Below are 11,220 nucleotides of genomic sequence, written 5' to 3' on the forward strand. Positions count from 1 at the left end.
TTCTACACACTGAGAATACAAGTCAAAAAACTGGAAGCTTCACGGTATTAGCAGTGGGTCCTGGGTGTCTTCAAGCAGTGACTTCTGACTTTACAATCCTGATGTGATCACAGCAGAACATTACATCTTGTCATCTTTTAAGTCAAGCTGACTGAGATCTGACATCATCAAAAATGACATCAGTCTTGCGCAAATATGGAGTTCCACTGGGCTCTGCAATGACTGTACCTCCTCGTAGATACTGGGTAACCATTTTGGGTTCGATTCCCACCGGGGGACGATGTGGGCGCTGGGGGTTTGTTCTCTCCTCCGCTTCATCAGCGCCCACACCCTAGGTGGGGTTGGCAAAAAGGGCGGAGTTTGCATGTTCTCCCCAAAACTCCTAGGATAGGTACCCTCACAAAAAAAACATGCAACTGCCTCCCCCTGGCCAACTGGGGCCTGATGGAGGGGAAAGGAACTGGTTGGAATAACCTGTTTCTTCCATGCGCTACGTCCAGCTGGGGAATCTCCCCCCGTCAGGTGAAAAGAAGCGGCTTGGCCTCATGCAAAGAAGGAAGCATGAGGTCACTCCGTTGCTCTCCCCAACTTGGCAGAGGGAGTGTAGCGCCAAGGATTGCATTAGATAATTGACAGCGGGTGAAAAATTACATGAGATAAAAATTCAGAAGTAAAAAAATAAACAGATATCTTCGTAACATCAGTGGATTTGAATTTCCATCCATCCAAGACAGAATAGGATGGATGTTCATAGAATCATCCTAGATTTTAGTCATCCCAATCATTCGTTTTCTTTCTCGACGTGAACAGCTTTGTGTTAAATGCAGGTCACCCAAACATTTCACTGCTCAACCTTCCTGTACCTCCAATTTAGACGGATTAAATAAAGAGTGTGAATCATGGATGATGAGACTATATATATTTTTTTAGGAATTCTTAGTCAGGCTGTACAGTGAATGGTGGTGTACTGTGGAGTGAATCCCCTGGTATTGTTCTGGAACTAGAACGTTTGCAATTTGTGAAATTGCAAAGTGTGGTTGTCGTGTGGTTCAAATCATATTTGAGTTTTGGGAAGTCAATTTCTATTATTTTCGGGGCTATGTTTGTTTACCAGTGTGTGTGTGTTGTAATGCATTACTGGGCTGATTTGACCCATGTCTGACTGACATCATAGATGGACAAACGTATGTTAATTAGAAAAGCCAAGCAGCGCCTTGGCAAGTTAGGGCCTGGTTTTGATGCCTGGGGATCTCCATATATGGGCATAAGGGGGTACCCTAACAGGCCATCATCTGGGAATGCCCATATATGGACATTTTATTTTATCCTTATTTATATATATATATATGTAACAGGTGGAGAAAGACCTTGTTAATTATAGTGAAATTGCTGCTAAAATGTATAAAGTCGTCCTGCAATGGGTGGTGCGGTAGTGCCCTCTGCTGGTGTCTAGTATAAAAGTGCCCTGGAGGCAGGAAGCGACCACAGTCTCCTGTGATCTGCTGTGTGGTAAGGACACGTTTCTGTCTGCTCTCCTCAAATGTTATCTTAAAGTGCATTAAGGCTAACGTGAGATTTATTTTAAGATACACAGCCATGTAGTAACTGTGAACATGCTGTATTTTCGTTTTGAATCTGTTCTAACTCACGTGAATCACGTTAGTTGCATTATGTAACCTGTACTGAAAGACAATATTGTCGTCTTTTCCTTCAGACGTCAATAACCAGCAGAGCCACTAACCTATGTTCCTGTATGTGTCCCACTACCCTCATTGCAGGTAATTGTTGTTGCACTACGTTTTGTATGTATTTTGTTGAGTCAAAGTGTACAGTACTGTTTGTTTTGGGTAGCCATTTTAAGTAGCAGTGCGCCCTACCTGTAATAATTCCTGGTCACTGCCAGAGGGCGTTGTTGGCCACCTTAGAGATTTATTTTGTGTTCACGTTTTGTATTTTCTATTTTATTAATTCATTTTATATAAAAAAGATGATGTGGGGAAAAGTAAGTTGGGATTATTTTGTATTAAGTTCATTGCAATTGTATTAATGTTAAAACCAGTTAAAAACAACCACTATACGATCACCTGTTAAAATAATATGGTAGAACTCACATCTTGGAATGCATTTTATATTGAATGTACAAAAGAACAAGATGCTATGTACTACACAGTCTCCTGTGATCTGCTGTGTGACGTCAATAACCAGCAGAGCCACTAACCTATGTTCCTGTATGTGTCCCACTACCCTCATTGCAGAGCTACATAAAGTAACCCTCATCATCATCAGTGCCTTGGGTGTGTGATTCTTGGCGGGGCGGGTTAACTGCTGTTACATTGGTGCCGTGACCCGTGACTACTATCAAGTTCATCGAACCGGATGACCGTCCTGCCAGCCACACCACTTCATCGGTTTACAGTATGGGTTTACAGTTTAGCATAGCAGTGCAGTGAGGCTAATTACTGTACACTGTACAGTGTGTCATAGAGGCACAGAGATATATTTACGTGTTGCACCAGTAGCGTGTCACGTAGTCTGCTGATTTATTTTCTTGTTTTTTTGTTTTCCTATTGATTGATGATTTCACTTTCCATGGTGAAATATTTTGAGTTTGGGATTTTGAGCATCCTAATTGTGTCAAACATTTTTGAAAAATGTCTACGCAGAGTAATGGCTTCATGCCACGGTTTGGCACACCCATTAATGTTAATAGGGGCAGGGGTATGCCTACCCCCATCCCTTTTTCCTTTAATAGTCCTGCCCCTGGTGTTGGTATGCCCTCTTTAGAGGCAGTTCCTAGAGCTAGGGTCCATGATGTAGCTGACCATCACACCAGCTCACCTGTAGCTCAGGTCACATCTACACCAAATCCTACTAATGACAGTTCTGAGTGTGTGAATGACCAAATGAGGACTGTTATTCAGGAAATAGGACATCAACTAGCTGACAGCATTATGTCACGCATACAGCCACACAACACTGTTGCTCCCAGTTCTGCTGCCACACAAGATGTAGTGAACACATTGAGTCAGTCCACCCATGTATCAGATTTATCTCAGGTGCATGTTGTTACGCAGAGAAAGGTCAAAGAACCACCATCTTTTATAGGAGATGGCTCAGACTCAATCACAGTGTACGAATGGGAAGATCTGATGAGAACATTCATTAAAAAGAGTAATGTAAGGGTTGAAGAGCAGGCTGAGGAAATCCTTATGCATTTGAGAGGAAAAGCTAAGGATGTTGTTAAATTTGGCATTAGAAACAGCAACACTGATGTTTATGCTCACCCTGACATGATTTATGGTCTTCTCAGAAAGCACTTTAGTTCTACTTGGTACTCTGCTGTCTCCTTAGCTGACTTTTACTCGACTTTGCCCAATGACCATGAAGACCCCTATGACTACTGGCTGAGACTAAACAGAGCAGCTGACCTTGCCACTGACTGTCTGAAAGAACAGGGCAAAACACTGGACAACCCTGAGATGGAAGTGACTCGCATGTTTATTAGGAACTGTCCCTGCAAAGACCTAACGCTCACTTTCAGATCCAAAACTATTGACAAGTGGTCAGCATGTGAAGTACTGGAGGTGCTAAACGAGTACCACGCCGAGATGAGCAGCAAAGCATCTTCCCCAGTGCACCCTGTGAAAAAGGCGGACATTGCTGTGCACAAAGCAGAGGTGAGCTATAGCCCAGTCCATACTAACAGCAGCCACGAGCCACCTCAGGCACAGAGTCCACAGTATGTCCCACTAGCAGAGGTGATGGCTATGTTGGAGAAGGTTCTGCTGCGTGGAGCCTCTGACCAGTCACAAGTGAGGAAGCGAGCTCCGCTCAAACCTGAAGACCGCATCGATGGTTTCACTAGCAAGCCATGTTTAATTTGCAGAGCTGATGATCACAGTGCTTTCTCTCATTGCCGCGAGAAAAGACTTTGTTTCCACTGCCACGCCCCGGGCCATTCGCGCCGTGGCTGTCCACAAAAGAAGGCTGTCCCGGAGCATCAGGAAAACTGATTGATCTGCACATAGGGGAGGACAGTGCAGATCAACCCAATAAGCCTCCCACCAGTAATGAGGAACCCGACATGCAAGATAATGAGTCCCTCTACCAGTTCTATAGCAGTACTATTCCCCCATCCAAGAAACTGATATTTCAGGGATCCCAGAGAATAGCAGAGACCAACAGCCTGTTCTACACACCTGTGTCTGTGAAGAATGGCCCCACTCTCAAAGCACTATTGGACAGCGGTTCAATGGCCTGTACACTAAGTGAGTCTGCTGTTGAGTCCCTGCTTGAGCATTGCCCTGACATGAGAAAAGACACAGCTGATGATTATGTCATTATAGGTTGCGGTGGACACCGTGTTTCCCCCAAAGACATGTACGACCTTGATGTCACTGTTTACGGATGCAGAATGATCATTCCAGCAATGGTTGTTCCAGGCCAGACGGAACAGATGATCCTTGGCAGCAATGCCATCAAACACATCCTAACTCAACTGAAAAGCACCGACGGCTACTGGAGACTAGTTTCCTCGCCCAACAATGGTCAGTCTGATGACCACTGCCAATTCCTGTCACTGCTTTCCAACACAGAGAGATGGAGAGGTGATTGCGTTCCAGATAAGGTGGGAACAGTGAAGGTCAAAAGTTGTGTGACACTGAAACCACAGAGCGAGCACCTTGTTTGGGGCAAGTTACCCGAGTCAGCAGTGATGTCAGCAGGCAGTACAGTGGTCGTTGAGCCGACGCAGTCTAAAGCCAGACCCAAACACATACTAGTCGGAAGAGTCGTTACTCCTCTTTGGGGAGATCGATGGGTGCCCGTTAAAGTCATAAATCCAACGGACAAAACTGTGGTGCTGAGAAGGAACGCAAAGATAGCAGATGTGTCTCCCTGTATTGCAGTAGAAGACCTGCCTGAAGCGGACGAAGTCAAGTGCAACATGCAGTGTGTACAGAGCGAAGATGTGCAGCCAAGGTCAGAAGAGGACATGGTGCGTGCACTAGAGGCTCTGGGCCTGCAAGATCTTGACCTGAAGTCGTGTGAGGTGTCGCTGCAGTGGAGAGACAAGCTCCTTCACATCATTGAACAGTACGAGTCAATCTTCTCCAGACACAAGCTGGACTGTGGAGAAGCTAAGGGGTTTGTGCATCGCATCCACCTTGTCGACGACAAGCCATTCCGTCTACCCTACAGACGCATACCGCCAAGCCAGTATGAAAAGTTGAGAACGACTCTGAATGAGATGGAAGAAAAGGGCATTATTCAGAAGTCGAGCAGTGAATATGCGTCTGCGCTCGTTCTCATATGGAAGCCGAATGGAGAGCTCAGAGTCTGCACTGACTTCAGATGGCTTAACGCAAGAACGGTGAAGGATGCCTACCCACTGCCTCATCAGGCCGACGCTCTAGCTGCACTCGGTGGGAATGCGTTCTTCTCCACAATGGACCTGACATCAGGCTTTTATAACGTCCCCTTGCACCCTGATGACAAGAAGTATACTGCGTTCTCGTCTCCCTTTGGACTACATGAATGGAATCGACTTCCTCAAGGCCTATGTAACAGTCCGGCAACGTTCATGAGGATGATGATGTCCATATTCGGTGACGAGAATTTCACAAGTCTGTTGTGTTACCTTGACGACCTGATGGTATTTGCGCCGACTGAGGAAGCTGCACTCCGACGCATAGAGATGGTGTTTGCCCGACTCAAGGAACACAACCTTAAGCTCGCACCCAAGAAATGCTTCTTCCTCAGGAGGACTGTGAAGTTTCTTGGGCACGTCATCAGTGAAGATGGAGTTCGAACTGACCCAGAGAAAGTGAGAGCCATAAATGACCTCCAAGTTACTGACCTCATGGAATCTGATGGGAAGACACCTTGCCCTGGCAAGATCAGATCGTATCTGGGCATGATTATGTACTATCAAGGTTTCATCGAGTCATGCTCTGCAAAGGCAAAACCGTTATTCAAGCTCACAGCCGAACCTGGTGCTCAGCGCAAGCACAAGAAAGGTCGCAAACCTACCAAGAAAGGAGCTCAGGTCAAGCTGTCACCTGCTGATTGGACCGACGCTTGCCAGACCGCGTTTGAGACGCTGAAGCAGGACCTCATGGCGAGTGTTACTCTAGCTCACCCTGATTTCAATGCCCCGTTCATTCTCGCTGTCGACGCATCCTTTGATGGGATTGGAGCTGTCCTGTCGCAACTGCCGCCTGGTGGAAAAGTGGCCAGACCAGTCGCCTTTGCGAGTAGAACCCTCTCACGCTCTCAGCTGAATTACCCTGCACACCGGCTCGAATTTCTTGCCTTGAAATGGGCCGTATGTGACAAATTCAGCCATTGGTTGAAAGGCAGACACTTCACCACATGGACTGACAATAACCCCTTGACGTACATTCTGACCAAACCCAGACTTGATGCGTGTGAACAGCGTTGGGTGGCGAAGCTCGCTGCATACGACTTCGACTTGAAGTACATCCCCGGCCCGAAGAACATCGTAGCCGACGCCTTGAGCCGTGAGCCGTTTGTCCAGTCGTGTGTGGGTCATCGCCTTGTGACCGAGCCCTATACCTCGCTGCTAGAACGAGTCAACGGTGTGAACGACAGAACTGTGCAGGAAGTGTTCAGAGTGTCTAACCACTGTCAAGCTGTTGTGGGTGAAGGTGGTGAAACATCGAACGAGCCAGTGCAAGAAGCAGTTCCACCAAACACAAGAGGCTCAGTTGCATCGGAGGAAGTCGCTGCCATCCTCACTGCTCAGTCCACTGGCGGTGTGAGTCATATGCTGGGTACAGATCCTGCCCTCAATCTTCTACTGAAGGAAGACCAGTCCACTGCACTCCCTCAAAGCCAGCTTGTCAGTCTGCAGGAGCACGATGACACGATAAGCAGGGTCATGTACTTTGTACAGAGACACAAGAGACCTACCAAACGTGAGAGAGGTGTTGAGTCACGTGGTGTGATCAAGCTACTGAAGCATTGGAGTAGACTCACCATACAAGATGGCATGCTGTACAAGATAAGGAAAGATCCTCACATGAACAAGAAGATCTTCCAGTTCATAGTGCCAGACTCGTTGAAGCAGAAAGTCCTCCATGGTCTCCATGACGTAGCAGGTCACCAAGGCCAGCACCGTACCTTGTCGCTGGTGAAGCAACGGTTCTTCTGGAGTGGCATGGAACGTGATGTCGTGAACTATGTTCGGTCCTGTCAACGCTGCATAGTTGGAAAGACACCTGAGCCACACAGCCGTGCGCCACTAAAGAACATTGTCACCTCTGAGCCTATGGAGTTAGTCTGTATAGACTTTTATAGTGCTGAGCAAGGGAACAAGTCCGTGGATGTTCTAGTCGTAACTGATCATTTCTCCAAGATGGCACACGCCTTCCCATGCAGGAATCAGACTGCCAAACAAGTAGCTCGTCGTCTCTGGAATGACTTCTTCCTCATTTATGGTTTTCCCCGTCGTATTCACTCCGACCAGGGGGCTAACTTTGAGAGCAAGCTGATCAAGGAGCTTCTAGAGATGGCTGGAGTGCAGAAGTCCCATACCACTCCTTATCACCCCATGGGAAATGGTGTCACAGAGAGATTTAATAGGACCCTGGGAAATATGATCAGGACCCTCCCCCCTCAGCCCAAGGCGAAGTGGCCACAAATGCTGCAGCAGCTCACCTTCTGCTACAACTGCACGGAGCATGAGACGACAGGGTTTGCACCATTCTACCTTGTGTTTGGGAGAATCCCTCGTCTCCCTGTCGACGTCATGTTTCAGCATGCTCTGACCAATGATGCTGTTGTCAGCCACTCAGACTTTGTGTCCCAACTGAAGAAAGATCTGCATGAGGCTGCTCAGATTGTGCAGAGGAACAGTCTCAAGGAACAGACTCGCCACGCTAAGCTGTACAACCGCAAGGTCAAGGGTTCACCTCTTGTCGTTGGAGACAGAGTGTTGATCGCCAACAGAGGTGTACCTGGGAAACGCAAGGTTGCAGACAAGTGGGAGTCGACTCCATATGAAGTCATGTCGGTCAAGCCTGACATCAATGTCTACAGAGTCAAGGATTGTCTGACGGGCAGAGAAAGAGTCGTCCACAGGAATCTACTGCTCTCTGTTAGCTTCCTGCCATGTGAAGGAGATGTGGACGCTGAGCCTGCATACTCAGAATGTGATGATGCTGCACATGGAAGTGAAATGTGCCCTGATGTACCTGTCGTGGTCGAAGACAGTGAAGCTCGTACAGTTAACTGGTTGTTGCAGACGGGTGATGATGAAGCCAGTTCAGAAGAGGATGACGACTCACTTGACCAGAGGTCTGATGTTGCCCAGTCTGACTCTCTCACAGTCACGGAGTCCAGTCAAGCCAGCTATCCAGCCGCTGAACAGGAGGATGCCCACTCTGCAGTTGACAGTACGGAAGACCCACCACAGTGCTCTGAAGATGTGGTCCCCCAAGACTCCCCCGTCGCAGACATGTCCCCTCCTGACAATATTCCCACAGACATTGCCCCTCCCGACGACAACCCAACTGACATTGATCCCCCGAACGTTGACTCGCCAGACACTGACGCCCCTGAGACAACCGTTCCAGACACTGACTTAGACGTTCCAGGCCCTTTAGCTCAGGTGGTTTGCACACAGTCTGGCCGCCATGGTCTCAGGGATCGTAGGTCAATCAGACCTCCCAGACGTCTCGTTTGTGAGATGAATGACCACGTATTAGATGTGGATTCTGTGTCCACAGGTTCTGTTAGTTCTTTGATTCATTTCTTTACGAATGCACTTTCAGTCTGAGTAACAGGGTTATGAGAGTATATAACCAAAAGAAGCGTTTGAGTAGTACGCTTGAGATTGAGACTGTATAGGAACAATGATTTACATTTCAGAGGTGTAACAGGCATCTTTGAGTCTGTGTTTAGTTAGGAGTTTGATCGCCTTCTTTCTCTACATACTCCTTTTTGGGAGAGTTTTTGAACTGACATGTACTTGAGTTTTGTTCCTGGTAATGCACCGTTTTTATTTTATTTTACCTCAGAGAATGCCCTTCTTTTTGCCTATGGTTTTGTTCGTTTTATTTTGAGAGATACACTTCCCATATTTAGCAGAATTTCAGGGGGGTGTATGTAACAGGTGGAGAAAGACCTTGTTAATTATAGTGAAATTGCTGCTAAAATGTATAAAGTCGTCCTGCAATGGGTGGTGCGGTAGTGCCCTCTGCTGGTGTCTAGTATAAAAGTGCCCTGGAGGCAGGAAGCGACCACAGTCTCCTGTGATCTGCTGTGTGGTAAGGACACGTTTCTGTCTGCTCTCCTCAAATGTTATCTTAAAGTGCATTAAGGCTAACGTGAGATTTATTTTAAGATACACAGCCATGTAGTAACTGTGAACATGCTGTATTTTCGTTTTGAATCTGTTCTAACTCACGTGAATCACGTTAGTTGCATTATGTAACCTGTACTGAAAGACAATATTGTCGTCTTTTCCTTCAGACGTCAATAACCAGCAGAGCCACTAACCTATGTTCCTGTATGTGTCCCACTACCCTCATTGCAGGTAATTGTTGTTGCACTACGTTTTGTATGTATTTTGTTGAGTCAAAGTGTACAGTACTGTTTGTTTTGGGTAGCCATTTTAAGTAGCAGTGCGCCCTACCTGTAATAATTCCTGGTCACTGCCAGAGGGCGTTGTTGGCCACCTTAGAGATTTATTTTGTGTTCACGTTTTGTATTTTCTATTTTATTAATTCATTTTATATAAAAAAGATGATGTGGGGAAAAGTAAGTTGGGATTATTTTGTATTAAGTTCATTGCAATTGTATTAATGTTAAAACCAGTTAAAAACAACCACTATACGATCACCTGTTAAAATAATATGGTAGAACTCACATCTTGGAATGCATTTTATATTGAATGTACAAAAGAACAAGATGCTATGTACTACACAGTCTCCTGTGATCTGCTGTGTGACGTCAATAACCAGCAGAGCCACTAACCTATGTTCCTGTATGTGTCCCACTACCCTCATTGCAGAGCTACATAAAGTAACCCTCATCATCATCAGTGCCTTGGGTGTGTGATTCTTGGCGGGGCGGGTTAACTGCTGTTACATATATATATATATATATATATATATATATATATATATATATATATATATTTATATGGAGACATGAAGGTAGGGTGTAAATCATTGAAATCAGGAATCTTCATATAAATGGGCATAATATATTATGGACTTAATATTAATGTTTTCAGGGGGAATGCCCATATATGGACATATATGGACTCATGTAGTATATGATGTCATACATCTCTGATGTCAGTCATCTCCATATTTGGGAAAAGTTACATTTTTAATTAAAGTCAGCGGGGAAAATGTATTTACTAATAAATTAATATCAATTAAACGATACAACTTATGTCTTAGCAAAATGCATGCGTGACTTTGACAGTGTGACTCTGATTTAACAGGCATGCTGATATCTGTAAGAATGTTTCATGGTTTAAGCCATAGCTACTGTATGTCTAATCTTGGTGTAAGTCAGCAAGAGAAAGGTTAAGATGAATGAATACACATCAGATAACACTGGACTACGAGCCATGCCAGTGAGAATCTACTCTCCCATTCTAGCGATTTTAGTATTTTGAATTCAGTGACATCAGATAACACTGGACTACGAGCCATGCCAGTGAGAATCTACTCTCCCATTCTAGCGATTTTAGTATTTTGAATTCAGTGGGTGGGGGCATGCGTACACAACAAGCTCACAGTGGGATTGTAGATCTGCTATGTTTGAAAAGTCACTAAAATTTTGCTTCTGGGGGGTCCCTGGAACCAAATATTTTGAGATGGGGGTCCGTGGCCAAATCATTTTGGGGGTTCTTCACTTGAAAAAGTGTGAGAACCACTGACATAACATAGGTTTTTTTCAGAAACCTGTTAGGTGATGTTTATAGAATCGGGTCAAAATAGTCAAAGACTTAAACACATTCATGATCTTTCAAAAATAACAGATCTATAAGCTCGCAACATGGCACTTGGTGCCACGCTGTGAGGTTGTATACCTGCAATTTTTTTAATAGTTAAATCATAGAATAATTGTTAAAGTAATAAAGTGATAATGTGGTTTGAATTTGAATCCTGGAAATATGAGGTTTCCTCCCGACTGAGCATGTATGAGATTGAGTTCTGCAGTGCACACCTCCTCAAATCC

Source organism: Nannobrachium achirus (genome assembly GCF_963921795.1).
Source record: "Nannobrachium achirus genome assembly, chromosome: 10".
In the NCBI taxonomy this organism is placed as follows: Eukaryota; Metazoa; Chordata; class Actinopteri; order Myctophiformes; family Myctophidae; genus Nannobrachium; species Nannobrachium achirus.